The sequence below is a fragment of the Ciconia boyciana genome, chromosome 17 (assembly GCF_034638445.1).
Source record: "Ciconia boyciana chromosome 17, ASM3463844v1, whole genome shotgun sequence".
Lineage (NCBI taxonomy): Eukaryota > Metazoa > Chordata > Aves > Ciconiiformes > Ciconiidae > Ciconia > Ciconia boyciana.
This window is the reverse complement of record NC_132950.1, coordinates 1,606,622-1,633,046: the sequence shown is the minus strand read 5'-3', so window position 1 is coordinate 1,633,046 and position 26,425 is coordinate 1,606,622. Positions and strand designations below refer to the sequence as shown.

Below are 26,425 nucleotides of genomic sequence, written 5' to 3'. Positions count from 1 at the left end.
GGTTCAGTAGTTCTGAGATGTAGAAAGGGAGTTTTAAAGATGCCGTGTGGGATAAAAAAACATATTGTAAAGATGTAAGAAATCTAGGTGAGGTATCCAATTAAAACACTGACTGTGGAAGCTATTTTTTTTTTAAATTGTTCCCCATAGATTCACAACTGGGAATGTAATCTCAATCAAGAGTCCTGTTTATTGCTTCCAATCTCTGTAGCTTTAACGACTGCAAGTTTTCGTGTATCAGAATTAGCAGAGTTAATGTTTTTGGCGAAGTCAGTGTGATTCCCTCAGCGTGAGTTTTGAATATGAAGCTAATGCACAATTCTGTGCCGTGTTGAACCGAAAGCTGCTGTGCGCTGTGTCTCCGAACTGAATCAGAGCTATTGCTGATGATACTTCTTCACCGAGGATGTGAGGCAGGTGCAGGAATGAAGCGTACCTTTCCTGGTGCATAGTAGTTGTCTCAGTGTCTGTGCTTTGGGGAAGGCGCTGTACAAAATGAGAGGCACTCAGCTGAGTAGGAAAGTCGTCTTTATATTGCTACTTTATATACTTGCGTGGAAAACCTGTCCTGCCTATGAAAGCGTCTAGCACCGCAAGATGTTGAAGCGGCACTGTTGGGTGATAAACAAGGTAAAACAAAAGAGTAACAGGGAATAAGGTAGAAAGCTGGGTGTTATTTACAATCAAACTGTGAAACTGGCTGCTTCTGGATATTGCTAGGGCAGAAGTTTCCAGGAAGATTTGGGCACTTATTTAAAAAGGGGCAATAGCTGCAGTTCAAGACAGGAGACCTCATACTAGGACCTTGGTATTGGACAAGTAGTCATGATGCTGTCTACCCTTCCCGCAAATACAGAGGGAGAGCTGAAATCATGAGTTGTTACCCTTCTTCTGTGGAGATTAACGTGGGACTCCATGCTCCAATGTGCTCTAGGGGCTGCTTTTGGAGCTAGCTGGTGCTTGTAGCAGGAGCCGCGAGCACAAGGACAGCTCTGAATATGCTGTCTCATCTGTAGGCTGCTGTGGGCACTTGGAGTATGTTTACGGTGTAGTACAGTAGTCTGCTTAGTGCTGAAGAGCAGTCATGCATCTAAAGACCAGGGGAGGCAGAGAGGTAATAGATATGTTGCCCATATCACAAACGTTTTCTTAGGGCAGGCAGAAAGCTGAGCACATAAATGTGACATCTTGTCTGGCCTCCGCATACCGGGGTGATTTATAGCAACACTGATGAGTCTGGCTAAAAAATAGCTCTGGTATAGTGGTTATGTAACTTTGGGTCAAGTATATACTTGGTACATGTGATTTTTAGGAAAGTACGATGTGCTCTGTTCTCTGACTGATGTCTGTGTGTCGTGCTTCAGCAAGACAAGGGTTTAGAGCAAGATGTGGGGGGCCAGGTGGACCCCCATCACCACCCACCGCCACTGAAAGGAAACAGTCAGGTGTGCTGAGACAGTCCACAGGACTGAGGATGCAGAGGCAGCTGGACCGGCTTCGCCACCAGGAGTTTTCTATGCCTGAATCGGCATTCATTCTGGGCACTTGAAGTATACCTAAAAGCTAAAATCCTACTGCCCACTTGAATTATGCAAATATGAGCTCGCTTCTTTCTTTTTTTTTTTTTTTTTTTTTTAATCCCTCCTCTTAGGATAGGGAAGTTGCATGCTGGTGTGAAGTGTCTAACAAAACCCACCATATGCTCTTAGACAAGCTCCCTGCAAAATGCATCCACCGAGATAATTCTCTTTCTGTTGCGTAAGGTGTTTTGTTTTAAATCTGGCCTGTGGTTTAGCACATACAGAGTGTTGGAATATGGTATCCTATGGCGTAGCATGTGGAAAGCTGCACCTCAGGGAGGATTGGGAAGTGTTTGGCCAAAGAGAGAAACTAAACCATAGTTTGGGTGCAATCAGCTATGGATTTTTTCTACGTTATAGGACTTGGCTGGATTTCAGTGGGAGTTGAAGCCACCTTTAAAAAACTGAATCTCTTAAAAAGCTCCATTCTGTAAAGATCAAATGAGCAATCTGATCGTACCATTGCTGTGTTTTTGTTTTTTGAATCATGTAGTGTAAAGCATATTGGAAATAACAGCTCTCTCTGGTATGGCAACCCTAATTTTCTATGTTATGTGTATTTATTTCTGTAAATATTGGCCATGAAAACAAGCTAAACAACACTGCCTCAGGTCTGGTAAAGGAACTATTTTACACAGTCATTCCTTTTGAATGACATTTCTCTGCAGTGCCATTCTGGAAATAGCACTGGGTCCCCTCTTAGTGGTCTTTGTGCAAGAAGAGCTGTCCCAAACGTGGCCCAGTCTGCCTCCTACAATGACTCCTCACTTTCCAGGTGATGCACCTTGCTGGTCTTGTGGTGTTTTCCAGCCGCTGTTAGCTGGGGTTGCAGCTGCACAAAGTTACGTCATGTCAGCCGTGGGATGCTTGTGTCAGATGGTGGTTGAAAGAGTGCCTTTGGGATGCTGAATGGGATCGGGGAGTCATCACGGCAGACGGTGGCCTTGCTTAGTTTTCTCCTCATAATTCATAAAGTATCTGTGAGAAGACTCGGGTTTGTCCAAATTTGTCTATTTGGTCTTCTTTTGGCCTAAAACTGATTGGGAGCTGTATGCGTGCTTTGTTCTTTCTAAAAGTTTATTAGTTCCTTAGTTCATTGCACAAGCCTTGTGGGTTTACTTTTTGCTTTTCTGTTGCTTTTTGCTGGTCTCTAATTGGATGGCTCCCACGGTTGCAAAGAAGTACAAGGGTGCCCTTTGAAACGGAGTGATTTGTATGTGCACACATCTGAGAATTCAGAGGATTTTTAACTTCTGTAGTCACTTTTATGGATGGAATTTTCTTGTTCAGCAGATGTTCAGAGAAAGCTAATGAAGGCCTGGAAGGAATGTGTGTGTTTTACTCTGGATATTAACTACAACTTGTCTTTTTGATCCAGACCTAATTTTTTGTGTGCTGATATTTACGTAAGCAAAAATTGTGGTCCAGATTATCCTCCAGCTTTATGGAGATTCACACAAATGAACTTTCCAGTTGGGTCTACATTTACAAAGAGAGGGTTTCTGTGCCTACATGGCAAACTAGTTAGCTAGGAAGGAGCTGGAGTGAATCAGAAGACTCGTAAGAGAGCATTCAGCTTCTGCCGCAACCATGGGCTTCCTGGGGAGTGCTGGGAAAACTCTTTGATTTACCCAACCCTCTCTCTCCGGAGAAGTTTGACAAATAGTGCATTTGTAGTATCCTGAGACAGCAAAGGTGGGTGAACTTTTTAACATCAAAGTAGCATATAGGATGAGTGACATGACTTGAAGAAAGCTGCAGTTTGCCTCGTGAAACAGCATACAAAGATTTTGCTCACCATGAGGCTCCTCGCGACGGCATGGGTGCATGCTCGTTGCATGGTGAGAAGCTGCTCATCTCCCCTCCTACAAGCAATGGCCTTGGGAGAATTGCCCAGGTAGCTTTTGTCTGGCTGTGTTTCTTCTTCCTTGAACTCTCACATTACTCTCCTCCACCTCCCTCTGTCCTCTTGAAGTTGTGCTTGATCCCACTCTGGGTGTAGGAAAGGGAAATGTTTGTGGCAGTGCAGCACCCATTCACCCCCCTCCTCAGAAGGAGAGAGGATAAGGCTGGTGCATTCCTTCAGTGGTGCCTGCCCAAGGCAGAAGTGTTGAGAAGCTGGACAAATGGTGCTGAGGCATCGAGAGGCTGATGGGATGTATGGGGTCCATAAGCAGGTTTCCTTACATGTGCAGAGCACTGGGGCTGCACCAATGTTGAGTTTTCATCCCAGGTAGGAGGAGACAGCCTGGATCCGTTCTTGTGTGTTTTTGTCTCTATCCTTCTGAGTCTGATCCTGCCCAAAAGTGGGCAATCCCCTGTTCTAAGCCCTGTTTGCCAGAAGCTCTTGAAGTCGATATATAAATAGTTTAGTCCTTAAATAGTACTGCTAGTTTGAGAATAAGAAGTGCAGGAGGGAGATGACTCTAAATAAACCCTTGGTTTGCATGTGGGGAAGCCATCATCCATATCTACCATAGCTGAACACCTTAAACAAATAGAAGCAGATCAGTTCTGCTGGTCACTGGTGAGCTAAGGAACCTTCCACCCAGCCACCTCCCAGGTGTGCTGGGGTAAACTCCTCCATGGCTGCTCGTGCATGTTCAGCAGAGGTTGGGTCTTAGATTATAGCCTTCACGATCCTTGGAGGCTTTAAACTCCCTCTCTGGTGCTTTTTGGTTGATACACAACAACAGCTGAATCTAGTAAGCACTCAGCTGCCTGGAAGCCAATGAGACAGGAATGATGTGGCGTCTTTCTGAGTAGTGTGAAAGAAAAATTTAACAATTCTTTACTTCAAGCTAAATATTAGTAAGACAGAAAACACTGTGAAGGGGCACTGCTGACTCATCCTAAGCTCTTCTTTTAAATTTTATTTTGTAAACTCACAAAAGATTATGTATAAGATCAGGGAGAATAAAAGCTATTTGCAAATTGTTGTAAATGAGAGGCCAGTGATGAAGGTCAGAAAATGAGTAAGCAAGAGAGGGTTCTTCCCTTCATGCTAAAGAAGTGCACAGAGAGTAAACTGCTGCTTTACCAAATGTTAAAAGTTGAAGAGGAACTTTAAATTCCTTGGTGGTTAAATAAGCCTATGTTCATTTTTTTAAACAAGTTTCATCTGTGCTTTTGCACATGGAATTATTTGCACATGCTGAGATATGAACAAGTGCATGCCAGCAGCCTCCCTGCATACAGATTGTGCTCTTGTCTGCTTATCCAATTAGGAAATTAACTTTGTGAGGGTTGCATATGGACATTGAGGCTGATACTGCAACACAGCCTTTTGCATGGTCTTGCTATCCCCCTTGTAAAATGGCACTTAATTAACTTAGAACACTTTAGAGATATGTGGATTTACTTCCCATAAGGATAAGATAATGCTTATCTTCTATAACACTTATCATCCTCAAAGTACATTACAAACTTAGCTAACTACTGAGTATAAAAATTATATATGTAAATAAGGCAGATTAAAAGCGGTTCTGTCAGCTGTTTAGTAGTATGTAATAGCGTTACACCCACAGACTAGTAATATTAAGATTTTAACAGTAGGTAATATATTAACTAAAATGCTAAGAAATTCTCTGATTAAGATAAACCACCAAATGTAAATAATTGAGAGTAGGGAAGTGCTGTTTGTAGGCAGAAGGGCCCAAACTTTAATCATGTTAATGAAATAAAATAGCTCTTTATACGAGCACAGCCTTGCTGGGTGAAATCCTTTGATATAAGAAATGATGATGTGGAGATAAAGTGATACGCTATGGGGATGTGACTACTGTATTAACTGATGGGTATCACACAGGATCTGAGATGCTCTTTCCCTGTCTGCCCCACTACCATGATGTTTCTGAAGTAGAAACCAACTGTATTATTTTATATAGCCTTATATAGCTACTTGATAAAAATTGCAATTAATATTTATTATATACCTAACAGACCTGGGTGTCATATTCCCCATTAGGACTAATGCATATTATCCAGAGTCAGTGCATGCTTTTAGAAGTTCGCAGCTTAAACTTACTAACTGCAGGAGCGTGGTCTGCATAGGCTCGAGACACCTGAGAGCTGCTGTCTGTAAATTATTCTTATCAGATTCATGAAAATTGGGTCTGATACTGATCAAAGAATGAATAAAAGAGATACTTCTTAGAGAAATAATAGAGTTAAAAGATGAGGCTTCAGATAGTCATTTGGAAGCGTCTGGAAGCTTAGACGTTAACGTGACATTTAGTTTACAACCCGGCTGACTAGGAACTGATAGATAATTTTTATTTTCGATAGTTGTTTGGCATCATCATCCGAATATTCACTGTCATTGGCAATGAATGAGTAATAAGCCACTAACACATTTATCATGCAGAGACAACACAAGATTCAGGAGATGCAACAGCAGTGACTAGAAAATAGTGACAAAGTTGGTGTTTTATTCTTGCATATTAATTCAGGTCTGCCAGAATAGAGAAACAGAACCTTACCTCGATGATAAAATTTACAAAGGTACGTTAGATTTACGCTACCAAATTAGTTAGGCAGATTTTAGGAATATTTTTATAAGGATTAAAAAAAAAAGTTATGTAATTATGTGAATTACAGTATTATTTCCAAGCCTCAGTCTGGATCAGTGGTGTACTATTGTGTTTCCAGTAAGAGACATTTGGAATTGGATGCATTTGGCAAAACATGGGCATCTAGTGACATTTCAGTGCCTGAAGGCATCCTGCCTGGCTTCCAGCTGCCACTCCAGAAGGGCACGACTCAGCCGTCGGTGGAGTGTCACATCTGCTGGGCTCGCGCAGCATCTTGGATACCCCGAGGCCTTTTGGATGGCAGCAGGCATTGCTGAGATGACAGAGTCCCACACTTGCCGGCTTGAAGATCTTCCGCTTTGATCAGGAAGGACAGACAGATGAAGTTGGCTTTAGGCACGTGCTGTCAATGCACTTGAATTTTGGGGAGTCCTTCTGGTCTACTCTTGGCCACCATCTTCCCTCATTACTTCTCTCCTGGCAGAAAGCGCATGCATTTCTAATAAGAAAATGCTGTGTGCAGCCTCTGAGCAAATCTACCTGTTAATAAGGCATAGCACAAAAGAAAATAGAAATGAGCCTTCTCAGGTAATTAAAAAGGTTTTACTCATTTTCTGATTTATGCTGCTAATCTTTATCTAAAACTGAACAGTCTGGTCCAGATGTTACGGCAGGCTGGCAGGCTGCCAGTTCCCGGCTCCTACAGGTATGCCTGGATCCCGGGGTAGGTGAGGACGTTCTGCATGTTGAAATATTAAACTTAAAAGGGAGACTTTTTTTGGTAAGATGTCCTTATTGAAGTCTGCAAAGGGCTGTTCAACCTGAATACGCATAGTATTGACCCTGCTGTGAGTCAACAGCAGTAATTCAACTTCAGTAATGTATCCTAGCGGTACAATATTATTTTTCCTAAACAGTTTTGAGAGTACTAGCAACCGTATTTTCTAGCCCCCAATCCCCGTGGTCAAATTTCTTCAAGAAATTGTCGAATGCTTTACATCTCATTGCTACAAGCGTAGCTAGTTCTGCCTATAAATCTAATAGCTATCGACCCACGTTCTGACATTCACTGACGGTTATCTAAAAATAATGTGGTAATGATGCAATGAGAGCCCTACGTAAAACATTACGTGCAAGGAGAGTGCTATGCTGAGCCTCGTTCTGCTGTCACTGAGCAATTACGCACCGTGCTTCTGATGCAGTCTTAGGGCTTTGATGCTTGTGTCAGTGAGGAGATGCAAAGTTATCTGAAAAAGACAGACAATTCCCTAAAATCAGGAGTGAATTGGATAAAAATCATGGTTTGCTTTTTCCTTTTTAAAAACCCGATGATCTGTGCTCACATGCCTCTCGCTGTGTGATGAGTACCAGTTCCTATGATACTGCCCTCCCAGGGATTCGCTCCCTGTGATTCACTCTGGTACCTGATGCCCACGGTCAGCGATGCTAAAGGCTATCTGCCATATTACAGCACTTGTTCAGTCTTGGAACAGGAAGTACCTACAGCTTCACAGGATCTGTAATATGGGAGTAATATGGTAACTCTTGGTAAATGGATTTTCTGGGATCTTCCTAGGTTGTCCGACCCAGGCTGTTGTGTAAGAGCACCACTCTTCCTGCTGATAGGGAAAATGGAAGATCTCTTAAAGCTGGGGCAGTGTCATACATAGTAAATCACCACTTCTTACTGCACAGCTGTCATGCCTTGTTGCACCTGATTACTTAATTTTATCACAGTAAAACCAACTGTGTGATGTGTCAGCATTTGATGCCGAGGAAGGAAAGGGAATCCTTGGTCCCTCTTCTCTTTAGTACCCTCAGTTTATGTGCAAGTGGAAACGTCTTGCGTTCCTTCCCGTGGTTTGAAGTACAATTGCTCAGCACTAGCACTTCTCTGGGGTCTGGTAGGGAAAGGCTCTGGGTGGGAAGGCAGAAGAGCTGGGCTCTGCTCCGTGCTGCCTTTGGGCCCTTGAGCATCCTTAGTCTCCCTGACTCCATTCCCCAGCACCCGAACGGGATACAGGATTTTCTTTTCTCCCATCTCCTCTACGTAACAGTAAGGCCTTTTTGTGTTTGTAGGCAATGGAAATCCAAATTGCTTTTCCTTGGCGTGTCTAAGTGCTGCTGAGATACAGAAAGTGGAAAACCATTACAAGAGAAAAATCAACAGTGGATTAACAGACACCAGCAGTGCCTTGGCTGAGTTATTTTGGGGATGTCCTCAAGCCGCAGAGAGCATAAGAGGCTCAAGCAAGGTCTCTTACCTGATGGTCGTCAGATTTTATTTAACCTTTGTTTTAATCTTCATTTGCTCGTGTAGTATTTTGGGCAGTGTAACAGCCCAAAATGGTTGTGCATGTTCTCAGAGCATAAAAATGAAGCGAGAAGGTTAATTTTAAAATGTAACAATTAGAATTTCTTTCTGGGTCTTTGCCTATATTACACCTTGAATTAAATCATGAGAGCACTCATGTTTGTGCCCAATTACTACAGATTCTTCCAAAACAATTGCTTGATCATACTCTAAAAACACAAAGCAAAGGAGGACCAAAAAAAAGTGAAAAGCCATTTAATGATATTTTAAAGCTTGTTTATATTCCATTAATTTGGTTTAAAATAATTTTTGCTGACCTTTGTGTGTTTTTAGTGTGTACCACCTTTAGTGAAGTGCGCTGGAACATTGAAAGCTTTAAATAGCTTGGAAAATAAAACCCCTATTCTGCTAGATTTTATTTCAGTTTTTCATATTTGCACTGACAAGACAATAATAGTAATAACCATTACACTTGTCTACACCTGTAGTCAAGGCTGGGGCCATGTTGTGCTTTGCCCTTTGCTAAGTGCAGACCAAACACCGTAATGTGGAATTTCAGCTTGCTTGAAGTTGTTATTCATGTAATCAGAAGGGCCTGGTGTCACCATTAAGGGCACCAGGCATTCAGTAGGAAAGGGTTAGGTCTCAGTTTTTCTTCCAACATTTTGTGTGATGCTGGACAAGTCACTTAGAATAATATTAGAAAAAAATATACTAGTTAAGGGTTCAAGTTCCCTCATGTATTACTTAGTGAATGTTCAAGGGCAGAGAGAGATGAAGAGGTTTATATGTGGAAATGGTATGAGAACAAAGAAAAAGTGGCAGATGTGTTTTGATGATTTTAAAATATTTGGAATTAAGAGGTAGGAACAGAAAAAGTGAGAAAGAATAGGAGAAAGAATGCCTCACTTCTTATTCCTTGCCATAACAAATGACTGGAAGGTAGCCTTAATTAAGTGATTACCACTCACTTACATTAAGACCCTGCCCAGTGGCCCTGGCTGGTTCATGTCCCATATATTTGGTGCCATAAACCAGTGAGAAACAGACCATTCCCAAACTGCTTATCCCTTAGTGAGATAAATCATGCAACAGAATGAGGCAGAAGATGGGGGGAGAATTAGACCTAATGTTGGCTTAATTCCCTGTGGCTTTTGGATTTAAAACTCATGTTGGTTTAAATCTATATTAATTATATGTTGACTAGGTTGAAGGGGAGATGTGTAAGAAAATGAAATAATAAAGCAGGAAGATGTGCAAGCGAAGCTGGAGGGAGGGAGGACTGCAGTAGTGGTGAGAGCAGAAGGCAGGGGTGCTGAGCCAAGTCATGCAGCTGAAGGGTCTCCATGGGCTTTGAGGGCTGGGGAGGGGGCAAGCAGCAGATTCTATCTGTGTACTTCCTCAGGGTTTCTGCCTCCAGAAGCTTTACTTGCCCCTGTGAGTTATGGGGGACAGCTTCAACATTTGGTTCAAAATTAGGAAAATACCCACCATGCGCCAATTCATAAAGGGACATGCAGTGGGACCTTGGCTGTGGGAAGGTGGGGGGACCAGAAGTCTCAATTTGGAGGAGCAGATGCTGGTGGTGGGGCGAGTGCTCTTTGGATAAGGCTGATTTGGTTGACCGTGTGCAATGCCCAGAGGGACAGAGCTGTTTTTTAAGCTCTGCAGGTGGAGGTCAGAAACAAAACTGCAGTATCTGGAGAAATAAATTAATAATTAACCTAATGGGCCAGAGATGGGTGAGCTGCTTTCTCTGACATGAACGGGGACGGTTCAGACATGGTGCTGTTTGATTAGTGCTTGTGGTATGAAGGGACAGTATGACAGCTGGATCATGCAGATGATTTATGGGCATGCAGACAGCTTTCATTTAGAAATCTGCCCCTGTCAGGAGTGTCTAAAGGTAGTTACTGGCTTTTACAATGTCTTACATGGAAGGTGTTACAGGGGTCAGGTCATATTGACTGCAGTTGTCTTTGGATCAAGCACTGAATCAGTAAGTGACTTTCTGGGGGAGTTTAATAGCTGTTCTGCACAGACATAAAAGGGGTTAGACAGTAAAATAGGATTTTACACTTTTATCAGTCTTTTCTCAGGAAGTTGCTCAACTTCCAAATACTAATTAATGCTATGTTCCTTCCACAAATTTTCCTCCCTACTGACGCTGCCTGTTTGATCCTGTAGAACAGCATCAGACCTTGCAAATTAGAACCGGCTGCCAGGCTACAATGAGGAAAGAGGCAATGAACGGAAAGGAATAAAACTTTGACATCGCGTCCCAATTTGAGGCATCCAGCATAATTTATGCCTTTGAGCAGCTGTTTGGAAAACCCTGGAATTCCCTTGAATGTCCAGCTCTGATTATAATTACCGGAACTGCATATCCAGAAATACCCAGCTCCAACTACAATTACCAGAGTTGGGTATCCAGAGAAAGTAATTCACTCCAAAGCTGCAGATCCAGGTGTAGACACCTCTGGTAGCATCTTATTCTGAGGCTGCCCAGCCTTTTCCATCACTAGAAACTGCTTTAATTTGTTTATAATTTTTCTAGTTAGGCTGAGATGGTCAGATACTGTCAAGATCATGTTTATCTTTAATGCCAGCAAACTGGTCCAGATGTTTTTGGAAATGGTGCATGATTTTCTCATACATCATTGTTCCCATGGAGGGACAAAAGCTGGTACAAAGGGGAAAAGCAGTGGAGGGACTGAACTGGCAGCTCCAAAAAAAAATGGGGCTGAGAAACCACCGGAGCAGAGAAGGGGGGAGATGAGGAGGCTGTCATGGGTGGGCAGCATAGGAATCGGTAGGGAGAGGGGGCATGGGACGAGGTGGCCAGGGAGGGAGCAGGGGTCCTGAGGGCATCTCTGTTTTGCTACAGGAATGTTTGAATGCAGCGCGGTTGCTTGGTGGTTTTGTTACAAGTAGTGGAAAAGTGGCTGTCTGCAAAAAAAAGTGTTATTTTCAACTTGCGATTTTATATAAATGAAGTATAACTAAAAAGTTAGGTTACTTCCAGAAACCTTAATGCTAAATGTGGTTCTTTTGCTGGTCTGATGATTAAAGTGTTAGCCTTGTAGAGCATTCAGAAGATGTGTGGGTATAAAGCTGGGGCAGGTGGTATTAACTGCGTAAAGCAAAACAATATAGTCACTGTGGAAAAATTACGGGTTTTGTGCTGAAGCAGATATTTAACCTTTGTTTTTACAACTCCAGAAATGAAGCAGTTTGTTTCTTAATGTAGGCTTAATGCTTGAAGTGTATGCTGACTGGATTTTCACATCTGAATGTATGAAATGCTGGGCTATTAAAATCTGTTTTAACGATCTCTTTTCCCATAACTCCTAATATTTGCCATTTACTAATTATGATGTGCCTAAGTAGTTCTCATTTGTAGTAGGTATTTTAAATGCTGCAGCTGTCCTAGTTTCAAGCTAACTGCTGGTGACATTTTTTTTTTTATGTCTGAGAATTGGGTAGTATCAGTGATTTTTGCAGGTTGGCATTAAGTACTCGCCTCATACTGTTCTTCGTTAGAAGGTTTTTGATATACAGGTCCCCAGTGGAAGCAGAAATAGTTGGACTTGGCAGAGGAGTAGCAGCACTGGAGAGCACATCTGTTTTCAGTGAGCACTGGTTTGTGGCGTAAACTCATGCCGAGTCAGCGAGGGCATACCCAGGGGTGGTTGGTGTGGAGCCCTTTTTGATTTGGGAGTTCCTGCTCTATTTGTCTTTTTTTTTTAATCCTTAGGATTTTCCAACAAATTTATAATAGGGGAAGTGTGGCTGTTTGAAAGGTAGCAGCCTGGGCAGCAGCTTTACAAGCTTCCCAAGTGGCTTGTGGGGAAGAAAAAGGCAGGGTGGTTTTTTTTCATGGTCCATTTTGCTGCTCCAAGGGCCACTGTGATGGGACCATGTGAAGTAGTTTAAGGCCCCGCAGATGTTATGAGTCCATTGACCTTGCAGTCTGATGGACCTCCCTGCAAAACAGAGACGAGAATGCAAGAAGAGTGGTAATAAAAAAGAAGAATTTGTAAAGTGTAAGTTAGGAAGTAGGGTCTGTACTTGAAGCAAAAAGGGAAGTACGCAGCTCAGAACAATTTAGATGCTCTGCAAGCAAGGAAAGCCTGTTAACTCAGTTGTCTGTCTTCCTTGCATTTCATTTTACCTTGAATTTCACCTGTTGGTTTTTTTCTTTTCTTTTTTTCCTAATCCCATTTCTCAATCACCTTCACCTCCTTCACAGCAACTCCAGCTGTGACTTGACAGCTGCTACTGTCTTCTCCAGCATGTGCTGCCAAAAATCCCAGTTGATTCTAGGGCTTAAGGCACGGTGCTGTCTATTTTCTGTATTTCTTCCTACTATAAAATGATACATATTAATATTAATAGTGCTCTTTCCAAATTCAGAAGCCTCCAGGCCTATTGCAGTTGTGTTTTTTTTAAATCTCAGTTTTTGGCAGGTATGTCCTGGCAGTAAACACGGCTTATGAGCATGTTCCAGAGTATGGTCAGTGCTTTAGGGTTAGGTGCAGTGGACAGTACTCAAGTCTGGAACCAAATCCTTAAACTCTTAAGGAAGCTTAAATGTAAGTGAAAGCTTTGAATACAATCTTTCCACTTCACATCCCGTGAAATAATTCCTTCTGACTTGGAAGAAGAGACTGTGGTGCCAGGGGTACAATGTGCAGCAGGTCCTTCTCGGGCTGAACATTGCCAACCAGCAACAGCTCCTCCTGCACAGACCTAATGTGGTTACATATTTACTGAGCTTATTTCTTGCTTCTTAAGCCATAGGCTCCCTTTCTGCTGTCTAGAAGGCAAAATGCTGCTGCTGTTAGAGGCAGCATCAGACCTATTTTCAGCCTCTCTCTCTCTTTCCTCCAGAAGTTTAAAAAAAAAAATAATTTTTTTTCCCCCTTTTTTGCTTGCTCCTTCCTTTGCATTTCTCACACCTCCACGGTGAGCCCTGGCTTAAAACCTTAAGAGTTGAAACTCAAGAAGTTGGAAAAAAAAAAAAGCTGATCTATGAGTCCTCTGACTGGATCAGCGGATCAAAAGAAGAGGCTGAAGTTGCACAATTGTGAGTTAGAACTTTGCTGAGCATGCTGTGTCAGGGCCTTGTACCACGCAGTTATCTTCAGAGGTGCATAAGGCAAATGCTTTTCCAGTCTTGGGAAATTCTGTTATACGTGAATTTTAAAATGCTGATTTCTTTTTTTTTTTTTTTTTAAAACAACAAAATTGCTGATAGGGGCATTCAGGTAATAATGACATTCTTGTGGTTCATTTTCTTTGACTCATTTTTTGGATGTTATTAGATAAAACCTCTTCAGTATTTGCCTTCTGTGAGCGCTGGAAATTCTTTTCATGCCTTTAGTTGCATTTTCTGCAGTGTGCATACTCAGTCCTGCCAGGTGCCCAGAGCTTCCTAAAAGGAGCTGAGCAGCAGCCGCTGTCCCGGCAGTCTGCAGGAGCCCAGGGTGCCCTGGGAGCCCAGGAAACCTCAGGTCCCCCCACGGTGGTCCCTTGCATGTTCTGTGATCAAGGCTGAAATGAGAAGAAGCCACTTAGTTCGATCAGCGTGAAGATTTTCTGTGAGTCTGTCTTCTGGGGACAGCTCAAACGGCTGATGGTGTTTAAAACCCTGTAGCCCAGCCTGTGTGGATTGTAAATTCTTCTGATGAGTGCATCCTGCCTGCACCCCTTCATATGGGTGGGTTGGGAAAAACCCAAGGAACTCGCTTTCATCATTACGGGTGCACGCTGCATTGTTTCCAGGGACTTCAGCGGGGTTAGGATCAGGCTTGTCTTATGCGCTTTATTAATTGGCAGTACGAATTGGAAGGCTGTATGTTACGTTAAAGAAATAAAAAGGTAGGGCCTAATTTTCAGGCTGAAATTGGTGTATGAGCTGGGCTTCTGTCACATCAGTCCCTTGAGCTTTTACAGTCTAATTCAAGAGATTTTTTTTCTTCTTTTTTTTTTTCCCCCCTCCCCTTGCTAGGTCACGAAGACCCTTTGTATTCCACTTGCATTGTGTTATCTGTCAGGGACTTGGACTTGTAGCTATGTACCAAATTCAGAACTAACTGTATGGCAGGTACCTTGCAAGCTTTCATTAATTTTTCATGTTTCAGGTTTTTTTGACAAGTAAATACAGTTTCATATTTCTACCCATGCCAGGAATAAATCAAATTAGCCTGAAATTAGCCTTTGCTTTTACAATGCTTGCACATTTCTAACATTAAGGAGATAAGGAAGGAGATGAGCAAACCTGCTTTGAAGATGAGCTGATTTCCATAGCAGGCAGAGTGACCTACTTAAAGGGAGGGGGCGAGCGAGCGGAGTCAAAAATGGGCTCTTTATTTATTTATATAATTTTACAGTATCTACGTCAGTGCTTCCCTGGCTGAGCCCTCTCCTGACACTCACCTGACAGAGGGTTGAAGAACTCGGAGCTGAAGAAACATAGTTTGTCCTTCAAGAGTCTCCTTTGTATTAAAAAAACTTGTGTTGATGCTGCAGCCAGGGTAGAACTGGGCAGCTCAGTGCGGAGGCATTTGGGAGATGACAAGATTCAGACAGGGCTTTGGGGGAATGTTAATCGCAGTTTAACATTTGTAGGACATCTACTTCATTGCTTCACTTAAACGAGAAGGAGCAGCATGCCTTGCTTTGGGGCTCTTGAGCATCATGTTCAAGAGCACGGGATGTTCGGGAACATCCTCGCGGAGAATTGCCAAATGGTGCAGCAGATCCGGAGATCTCCCAGTAGACGGGCTGGAGCAGCAGATGGGTAGTGATGTGCATTTGCTTCTATTTTTACACTGTGCTGGTTTTGGCTGGGAGAGAGTTAATTTTCTTCAGAGTAGCTGGTACAGGGCTGTGTTTTGGATTTGTGCTGGAAACAGCGTTGATAACCCAGGGCTGTTTGCGTTATTGCTGAGCAGTGCTTACACAGTGTCAAGGCCTTTTCTGCTCCTCACCCCACCCCACCAGCGAGTGGGCTGGGGGGCACAAGGAGCTGGGAGGGGACACGGCCGGGACAGCTGCCCCCAGCTGCCCAAAGGGACATTCCGGACCATATGGGGTCATGGTCAGTGTATAGAGCTGGGGGGAGAAGAAGGAAGGGGGGCAGTTCAGGGTGATGGCGTTTGTCTTCCCAAGTCACCGTTACGCGTGATGGAGCCCTGCTTTCCTGGAGATGGCTGAACACCTGCCTGCCCATGGGAAGGAGCAAATGAATTCCTTGCTTTGCTTTGCTCGTGTGCACGGCTTTTGCTTTACCTATTCAACTGTTGTTATCTCAACCCATGAATTTTCTGACTTTTACTCCGATTCTCTCCCCCATCCCACGTGGGGGGAGTGAGCAAGTGGCTGGGTGGTGCTTAATTGCTTGGCTGGGGTTAAACCATGACATGCACACTCCTGGTTTGGTAGCCAGGAGACGCATGGAGTTGTATGTATGTATGTGCCATCAAATAAACACTGGCTGGCTGGGTATACGGTTTGTGGCCTTTTTTCTTTAAAATGGACTCCCTTAGTAATAATAGACATCTGATTCAGGTCTGGTACCATCTTAGTAGGGGATCTAACTCTGCAAAACAACATCAGTGTCTGGAAGGCCAATGCTGTCCTCGGGGCTGGAGTAAGCAACACAAGCACATGCAGTTACAGCTTGTTGCCCTGTCTCCAGCACGGTCATTTCCTTTGGTGTGAAGTCAGTGTAATGTGCACCTAGATCAGAATGACCATGGGTCATACCAGACATTGAAATGCATGAATTTATACAGTAAAAACTGATTTATCAGTCCCAGTGGTTTTATAACTTGTTTAGAGAACCAGCGCTCACTTGGTTGCTGAAGGCTGGCTATGCCCTGCCAGGGCTGGTTTCTGGTCTGCAAACTGTGTTTGTATCTTCACTTGATTTACATCATCTGCAAAATAATTTATATATCCAGTACCTGAGTTGGGTGCAGCTCATGCATTGCAGGAAATGATGATCTGAGCTTTCACGTGCTCAGAAATTGATAGATACTCTGCTCTTGCATTTGAAGTATTATGATGGCCTGATAGGCAGAAGGGGAGGACAGGTTGTTGGTCTGAGCTTCTGACTGAGACAGGCTTGTCTGAGCTGATCATTGTAACAAGTTTATGTAGAGATGAAGATTCGTTCATTTAGAGAAGGTACTAAAAAGTTTTCTTTGCTCACCCTCCATAGCAATAAATATTTTGTAAGAACAATGTGTGCCTGGTTGTCTTTGCCTGAAATCTTTATTTCTTCCAATACCTGAGTGGAACGAGATGAAAATTTCCCTGCCCTGTGGGTAGTTGCATTTCACTGGAGCCATATGTTGAGTTTGTGAAGCCCGTTGGGAATTTGGCAGGATCTGTGAACTAAGTTAAAAATTAAGAACTGACGAGTAGGTGAGAAAAGACTGCTCACAGCCACCTCAGGGCATTAATGATCTCATAACAATGTTGTTCTATGTAATTATTGTCCCCTGTTGCTTTTTTAATAGCATTTCTTTTTCTTTGAGTCAAAACTCAACTCCTTTTAACTTCCATTCTTCATTAAGAATAGTAAATCTGAGAAGTCTAGAGGAAGTCTTGTGGCCTGTTTTAAAAGTTTCATATGTTTTAAGTAACATATATAAAATAGAAGTTTATTGACCCATTGGAGAGAGGGAACTATGTCAAGTCAGGCTGACAGAGCGACGGGGAGAACTGCTGCTCCACTGCCTAAAACATCACCTGGTTGTGTTGTTCCTCAGCCTTTCCCCCCTGGGCTGCACTGTGCAGGGACTTTGAGTGGCGTCTTAGTCCCTGTGTGGGTCTGGTAAGAGGTAGACTCTTAACTACATGATATGGAGAAGAACATTTGTCGAGACACTTGAATCAAACACTTTGTTCCAATGGAAACACTTTGCAAAGAACATTTAGGTTCTCTGGGAAGTGCTAACTCACCTGCATGCAACTGAGCTGGGTAATGTGGCCAGGAAAAAGTGGTCACGGCAGCACGGGGGAGTGGGGAAGCCACAGAATAACACACGCAGTGGCCAGCAAGAGCTTATGCCCCTTGGCAGTCCTGTGGTTGTGCGAGAGGGTAACTTCCAAACTTGGCCACCTTCCCCAGCACTACCAGTGGCAGGGCTTTGGGGAAAGACCATGGGAGGCCTTCCTTTTGTCTTTCAGCAAGTTGTAAACTTGCTACCTGTAACTTCTTAGGTGCTTCTGACTTCTGGGGAGGTGCAATGAGTAACCGTATCTTGCTTTTTCTTTTTATCGTTCAGTATTGCAGAGTTCTCATGTCCTCTGAGCTCATCTGCCTTCTTTCCAGGGTGAAGAGTCCTAGTTTATTTAATTCCTCCTATATAAAAAGCATTTTTTAAATCTTTGCTATCCTATTGCTTTGTATTGCTAGATTTTTTTATACTCTTGTTTGTTTTTAACTGGAGGTGACTAGAGCTGCACCCAGTATTCTGGGTGTGAAAGCAAGGCCCAAAATAAGGAGGGAATACTTGGGCTAGACATTGGCAAAATGGTATCAATATTTGCAGGAAAGTCAAAGACATTCCTTTATATAGAATTTCTACTATTAATGTTTAAAGTGGCCCAGGCCTCAGGTGGACAGTTTCTCATACCCTGAATTGAATGGCTCTAATGCTTAGAAGTCCTCCTCTTCCTACCCTCTTTCCTGCCGTGTCTTGGTGCTGCAGAAGGCAAGACTGGAAGATCCCTCCAGTCTCCCGCACCTTTGGGCTGCTTAACAGGGCCTGTAGAGTCTTGGTGTATCAGAAAATAGAAGTAAGGTGCTTAAAGCTGAACCTGAAATGACATGGACTGTTTGAGCTGCTTGTGGAAGTTTAGAACATTAATTTTGTTACTATCAGGATTTATGGGGTTCTTAGGAGCTGATGGTACCCCCCACCGCCAAGGATGTGTCTTACCTGTTGTAGGTGGGGTTGCAGGTGGATGTTCCCCCTTCTCTCGGAATGTGTGTGTGTTGTGGCAGTTTGTGGAGCTCTTGCTGAGCAGAATTTGGCAAGTCTGCACTCGTTCCAGTCTCCGCTCTGCAGCTATTCCTTTTGCGCAGTGATCCTTGCAACTCACTCTTTTCCAATCTCGCCCGATGGACTCTCTTGTTAATGTCAGAAACCAGTAAGGCTTTGATTTTTTTTTTTTTGTAGCAGTTGTATTTAATGTGTACGTCGATACGATGCACTTCAGATCTCTGTGTGCCAATGCTGCAGAGTATAAACAGACCAAACTGAAATGTAAAACATAAGACACTTTACAGTGTAATTCTGTGTCATTAAAACAAATTGTGTCTATGGTAGGAATTTAACGATTCATTTCAGAGGGATTTATTTTAATACAGTATTTTTAAAAACCCACTTTAATTGGCTGAACTGTTGGAGAGCTAATAAGGCAATGCTTTCTTAGCCATTTTGCCATTTGGTTGAATGGTAAAACAGGTAAGTGAATTTTTAATAAAAATCTTATTTTTACAGAGCACTTACAGAATTAAATAATTCAGAAATACCGACTAACTCATTCTTGCATAGCCCTGTGTGGCCAATTTAGAAAGGGGTGTAAACCAAGGGGGGAGTATTTGGTTTACATGACTGAAGTCTCAGAGCCAGATTCATCGCCAGTCTCTCCCTCCCCTTAGTGCTGGTACCAATGCTTGTGCTGTTAGCCAAATGGGTCTGCTTTGAACGTGAATGATTTACAGCCTCGGGGTGCTGGTGGTGAGGTGCAGGTTGTCGTCCTGAGCCCTGCTGCAGGAGAGCTGAGCCCTGGGCCACTCCGTTCACTCTGCCTTGGCCGGGCATAAGCCAGTCCCAGCCTGAGCTGCGGCAGGATTAATGGTCGAGGATGCAGAGATAACAGGTGCTGGACACAGGTTGTAGCTTTTGTCTGCTTGTGAATCTTGTCTTAACCTCAAGGTGCTATAGAGCTAGCAGGAAAATGTAGTGGGGAGAGGGGTAAGTCCTGCTGCCCAGCTACACTGCAGGGTAGCTCTGGAGCGCCTATATATTCAGAAGTAATGGACCCTGGTGGGGTGCCGTGTGCTTGCACCATTTGAAAACAAAACATTTGCAGTCAAAAGATTGTTGCAACAGCAGTGTCCGCACCGCTCAAGGAAAGAGTCCAAAAACTTGCTCAGGTTCACTGGCATTGACATAAAGGAAAGGTTGTGAAAGGCAGGATATTGCCCAAATAAAAGCAGTTACCAAAATGGGATGTCTTATACTCACCAGAAAGCCTGTTGAGAGGTAAGAAGTAACTCTGGCTCATGTCAGGATTAACTCTGGGAAAGGCTGGCCTGAAAGCAGGACTTGGGGATTGGGACAAACTGGAAGATACCCAAAAAGGGAATCCAAAATCAAAGCTGTTTTATTGTTTGCTGTTATCTATCTGTCTTCAAATAACTGGTAAATGAAATCTTGGATTTTAGTATTGTAGCCTCTTGTCTTTAGCTGAAGGCAGTTTGTTGTGGATAATGGCTTCAGATGGCTGGCAAGCCATTTTCAGGGTCTTTGGGGTCCTAAAGTGGCACTGCCCATCTCTCGCAGTGCCCAGAACATTAATCTGAAATCAAAGGTAGCAAGGATGTTATGGGACACTGTGAGTTGGTTTCATTTCAAAGCTGAAAGCCGAGGCATTGGTGAGATGTCTCCTAGGGATGTGATTCAATCCTTGATGCACAACTAGCTGAAGAATAAGTCTCCCCACGTTGTAGCACTTGCTTTGGGTCAGCAGACTCTCTGCTTCTCACCATCTTTAAATTCAGTTATTCTGCTCTGTGGTGAGGTTATAAAATACAAGGATTAAGCCTTATGCTTCGAAACCTAAGGCGCTTCCGTTATCGGTTGCTCCGTGTGGATGGCAGTGGACAAACCGAGCTGAAGCCTGATGATAAATGCCCCAGAGTTTCTGTCCTCAGTGTTTGGTAGCTGGCAGAGTTCAGCTCCAGGGAGGGAGAGTGCAAAAACAGTTGAGCAACGATGATGACAGTGTCCTTTTTCAGACATGCTTGTCCATGGCATAGGATAAAGATATTACCGTGGGTATGGCAACACAAATAAAAGCAGCAGAGCTGTTGGATCCAGTTGTGAGAGATGGAACAGATGGGCCCTTGTGTGCAAACAGAGCATTTTCTGCATTCGCTGGCACAGCAGCCAGTGTGTCTGTTGTAGGAGTGGAGCTTCAATAATGCCAGACCCTGTAAAAGCCCGGAAAATTATATTTTTCTTGAGAAAATTAATGAACTAGTTGTTTTTTCTAATACATGTAGACTGACAACTTGTGCTGTTACATACGGTGGTTCTGCATCACTGAGCCTTATGATTTCTTCCCTCTCACTCCTGTGAAGCTCCGGCGATGCCCTGGTGCTGAAACCACAGTGCTCCTGCCTGCGGGGCTGCTGCCTCTAACCTCTGCCTGCCCGCGAGAACGGGTATCGCTTTCCTCGTGTACGCGCTAAAGAGATGTAGCAACTTTCTGGAGTCGTGGAGTGGATAAATAAACACAGAACCACTTGGAGATCTTATCTTGGTGTGGAAAAAGGATGGATGCAGCCACTTCAAAAGGGTTAGCGAGTGGCTGCTGAGATGCCTCTGAGCAAGGCTGCATCATATGAACTTAAGCTGTGCTGTGTGTATCATCTGTGCTTCTGGAAGACAGAGGAGGGTAGTTCTAAGGGCTGCTATCTGCAATAAACTGGAGTTGGAGAGAACATCTCTCTTAGGGGCAAGAGGAGGGTACAGGTTTGGATTTTGAAAATAAATTATTGTGTCATGTTTCTGCCCTTAAAACCATCTGAACCGCACTTGGTGCGGCTTGATGGGACCTTGCTCACGTGGCTTTCCAAAGAGATGCTGGGACTGGTGTTTCCAACAGATCCCGGAGCCAGAGGAGGGGATTGATATCAATTCAGTGCCTCCTGTACAGGTGTGCAAGTAGAGGGGCAAATACTCCAAGTAGCCCGTTGCAGTTGAGCCTTTGTGAAGGGTAAAAATCTGAATGCTGCAACACGTAGACCTCAAAGTAGAAAGGAAGTGGAACATCTGGGAGGCAGCAGTGTCCAAAATCCTCTCTGGGTTTGGAGGTGAAGAAGAGTGTTTTGGGGTTTGTTTTGTTTTGTTTTTGTTTTGTTGGGTTTTTTGTGTTGGTGGTTGGTTGTTTGTTGTTTTTGTTGTGTGGTGGTTTTTTTTTCCCCCCAACCCCTGCAGACTAGCTTGCAGCACAGCACTGCTCATAAAGGGCATACAGTGGTGGCAGTGCAGTGTAGGCAGGATTTGACTCTCAGTTGAACATCCTGGAACCAATGCAATTTCCCTGCTTAAAAAAACCTCCAACAATTCATAATGATAAATGATGTAGCCAATTCTGTATGGAAGCAAATGTAGAAAACTGTCAGAAAGAAAATGTACGCTTAAGGTCTGTAAAATCAGGCTTTTTATATTTTCAAACTGTTGTCCAAGTATGGCTTGATAATTGCTTTCACTTGCTGAATTTTTTTTGCTGGATGTGGCATACCCGAGAGCTTTTGATCTGTACCAAGCCTGCGATAAGCAGCTTCCTTTTGGCAAGAGGTCTCTGTGTTCCTCCCACTGCTTTCTCTTTATGGCTTAGTTTCTTCGGCTTTGCCACAGTTTGATTTTATTTTACGGCTTGCAGCATGAGGTCCCCAAATCATTTACGTCTGTTAAGCAAACATCTATTTCTGGGATTGATGTTTTAATTTAATAAAACGCTTTCTAATGGGGGTCAGCTGCAGCCGTGAATTCGTAATGAGCGTTTGTTGGAAGCCCTGTCAAATGGCAGCATTTAGCACCAAGCATGCAAGGGTGCTTGTTCCAAGCCTCTGCAGATGGGTGATTTGTCGGAGGGGCTTTGCATGGCTTGCGCTCCTCGCCGTGCTGCTTGTGTTGGATCAGTCGCTTGCGCTGCCTGAGCCCCCGTGTTTGCCCTTTCGTGTAATCTCGGGAACCGTACAGGACCGGCATCTGTATGAAGAAAGGGATATCGGAGGCTCAGTTTTTGGATCCAGCTGGACGCGGTCCCAGTTGCAAAGAGCAAATATGTATGCAAAGGAGTTGCATATTAAAAGGTACTAGGAGCTGTTTCTAGGAGCTCAACTAAGGGACGCTCTTTTGTAGGACACATGGCAGATTTTGCCCTAAAATGTTTCAGAATATTTAGGTTCAGATTACAGCAGATGGAGCACCCAGACATAGGTGTTGCTTTCCTACGAAGCCAGCAGGAAGACTCCCAGCCCAACTGTTGCTGACTGCTAGCTCGGCTCATGAAAGCAGGTCCAGGGCAGAAAGTCAGAGATGCCCGAGAGCACCACGTACCGGCTTGGGATAACTGACCTTAGCATCAAACATTTTCTAGTCATTTGTGAGGGTTAGAAAAGCCCCAAGACGCAGATTGCTGGTCCAAGACTACGTTTAGGTAGGGTGTGCGTAAGCCAGGACACAGGATTTTTGTTGAGGTCTGTGTCTAGTGAAGTTAATTGGGGACTTGCTTGTTTGCTAAAGCAGCACGGAGTGATTCCAGGCCGCTGGCTCTGTTCTTGGCCCTCAGGACACCAGACAGAGTGATCTTATATAAATTATATAAGATTACTTATATTAGTTTGTATATTCTTTCAGTATGTCCTTTCCCATCTTTGCTAATCTCCAGTAAGTCAGTGTTTTGGGAAAGGAAACAGAGGCATGAAAAATCTCATAGTAATAGGCTTTTAATAAATTCTCCCTTGAGCCCTTCATTTAATTTTTCACTTTAATATGCTCTGTCCTACTGCCAGTCCCTTTTCTTTGGGTAACATTTTAAAGTGTACTTCCTTTGCCAGACTTTTCCAAATAGATTTGGGATGGAACGTTAAGCATCTGATTAAATATTGTGTTCTTTCTCCCCTCACACCCCAAAGAAAATTCTGTCTTTTTCCAGAAGATGGAAACAAATTTCTAATGCAAGTCGGTGAACTTCTTTTACCACCCCTCTGAAATAATTTGCTTAGCCATCTCCTTGGCAGCTCTGACCAGGGTATCTCTGATGAGACTTGCAACCATTTCATTCTTATGTGCTGCCTTCTAGGTTATAAAATTATCTGTAAGCGCTGATACTATTCCAAAACGGCTGTCAGGGACCCATTGGACAACAGAAGTTTTGTTGGTCTGTGTTAAATTTCAATGGGTGGCTTTAACTGATGATGTTTTACCCCTTCCTAAGCCCTGTTGACTCACTGCAGTCACTTGTTATGCTGTGCTTGCCCTGTTTTTTCTGCTTTTCCTTGAGAGGTCTGTCACTGTCTTGGACCACACGTGCGACCCAGTGTGGCAGCTCTAACGATCAACACCCGTGCAACCTTGACTAACAGTGTTACACTTCAAATCTTTTTTTCTTCACTTTTCATGTCTTCTTCCTTTTCCTTCCTAGTTCTCTCTTTTTTAATATTTTTTTTTAATACTTCTCCCCTTTTTTCAGTGATTGTTGGAGCTGTGCTTTAGCAGCAGTCTACAATAGGACTTAAACCTTAGTAAATGGACAAGGGTATCCGTCCTGCAGTATTAGCGAGCCATAACTGTCTGTAGGGGTGTTGGGGGGGAGGGAGAGGAGCACTGTGATGGCAGAGGTCAAGTAGAAGACATCTAGATCCAGACAGATGGACACTTAAGCCGAAGCTGAACTTGCCAACAAGTGTCATAATTCTTTTGATTGGTTTAACTGGTGTTGGTACTGCAAGTTATGTAAAAGGTTCTGGATGCTTGTTACCATTTATTGACCACCCACGGGCACCTGTTCTCTAAAAATGTTGTCGATAGCTTCCAGCGAGAATTATGTTCCACTTATGGCTGGAGCTTTGCACATGACTAACTTGTTAAGAGCTGTGGGAAACCTCCTGTTGTAACCATCGTCCTCTGATTGCAAGGACTTGACGCTTTCCTGTGTTTGCCTTGTATTTCTCTGTTAAGAACACAGGATTATCCTGTAGCAAGTGGCATTGCTGTGCAGAGAAATCTATGCTCAATATCTCCAGCCTTAACCATTATCATGAGAAGAATGGATTTCTCCTCTTCTGTGTATTAAGGACGTGTTGTGACTTTGTGGAATCACTGCAGGAGTAAATGATGTATGAAATGAGAAATCTCTGCTCCATGCGCGCAGACGCAGCCAGTGCTGTAAAACGTTCAGCTCAGATGCAGCCAGAAAAATCTCTGAAGTATCCAACATGACTCCTGTTCTTCCTCTGGTAAAGCATGTTCCACCAGGTTTGGCTTACATTTTTTCCTAGTGCACTCACAAGTCTTGATTGATCATTACGGAGAGAGATGTCCATGCCAGATGTGGAGAGCATGCTGCGTGCATGTGATGAGACTGTTTCCTTTGAAGCTTGTAGTCAAGGATGGATGCTCGTTAGCTTGGCAGGAAGTTTCTTGTTTCTTCAGAGTCCCTAACCCTTATATATTAAAGCCCTTACGTAAAACTTCCTTTTGTAGATGTTCCACCTTCCTCCTTTCCCCAGACAGCTGAGCTGGATGAACTGAAACTGGCAGGTGTTACATGGAATTAATGCCCAAGTGAGTCTTGGAAAGTTTTGCAGTTTCCTGATTTTTATGGCCATATGTGGATAAAGCCTAAGGCTGAGGTTAAATCTGCATAGTGACACACAGCTGTCCTTCCTCTGGCCCCCGACCCTTCTCCCTTATCTCCCCCAGGAGAGCACATGCTTCCCTTGCAGACAGCTTGCAGCTCAGAGCAGCGTTTGGGCAAGGGTGAGAAGCTGATGGCTTGTGGCTCGCGCTGGTTTGATGACCAGTGTCCAAGCTGCATATGGAAAATCAACCATTGCTGCCACAGGGCTCATTAAGGCACCACCTCCAGTTACAGTGCTTGTTAGCTTGAACCTACAAGTGCATAAGGCGATGGTATGTTACTTAGCTGAGACCCAGTTCCCATCACTACCATTGCTGCTTTGCAGACTTTTATCCACAGCACTTCTCTGTTGTCCAAGAGAGATTCTGGGGCTTTGAGAAAAGAAGTACTGCAAGTGGTGAGCTTGCAAGGTGTTAGGATCTTGCAACTCATTCCATGTATATTCGATGCTACAAGACAGGAGGGAGCATGGAAAAGATGAGTGTTACTAAAACTAAACTAATGGAAGGGAGTTCAGTTGGGTGAAAAATGTAGAGGAGGTCTTGTGAAAACTTGAAAATTTTAAATGTCAGATTTAAGAAATTTTAGAGAAAAGAAAACAAGCTTAGTAGGAACTGTAGGAAACAAGAAAGGTTCATATCAGAAAAAGGGTGCAAAGTGTTTTAGTGGTCATTTCTGTGCTTTGGTGTATGGATCAGGCAAAAGGCATGTACTTTTTATACTGAAAAATGGCAGTAACGGGAGTGTACAATCTCTTGTAGGTTCACGGGGCTAAAGATATAGGACTACATATATTCTCTAAAATAACCTCACCTCTCTTTCTGGAAAAGGAGGTTCTGTAGTTCAGTGTGAATCTCTGTAAGATCCTTGCAGATAATTCAGTTGGAGAACAATCTGGAATTACTCACAAAGGACACTTTTCTTCCCATCTTTAACAGCAAGGCAGAATGACTGAGAGATAACTCTGTTGGATTCATACCAAGAAGCTGCATCAGTGTTCCTGGGAGAGTGCCTGGAACTTGCAAAAATTTATCATCTTTTTGGCCGAGGCTAGATGAGTTATCAATTCAATACAAACTGTACTGTTCTGTGCTGTTGCAAGTGGGTGCTTCTTCCTACTGTAGTATTAGAGATGAACCCTTTCCCCTTTTCAGACTTCCTGTGTGAGAGAGAGGTGATTTTAATACTTGGGGTGCCTCAAATCTGCTTCACCTGCTCCCCCGGTTCAAGATGGTGCGAGGGATTGCATCTTGCAGTGGCCGCTCTTTCAGCCCTCCAGCTGCCATCGCGCCTCCCCTGCATCCCTCTGACCACGG

The 26,425-nt window shown here is 43.6% G+C and overlaps 1 protein-coding gene across 1 annotated transcript in view; it reads left to right on the top strand.

Moving 5' to 3' along the window:
* The window catches only part of GALNT17 (polypeptide N-acetylgalactosaminyltransferase 17), a 215,396-nt gene that overhangs the window by 1,052 nt on the left and 187,919 nt on the right, over positions 1-26,425 (top strand). The gene's annotated exons all lie outside the window — the stretch shown is intronic.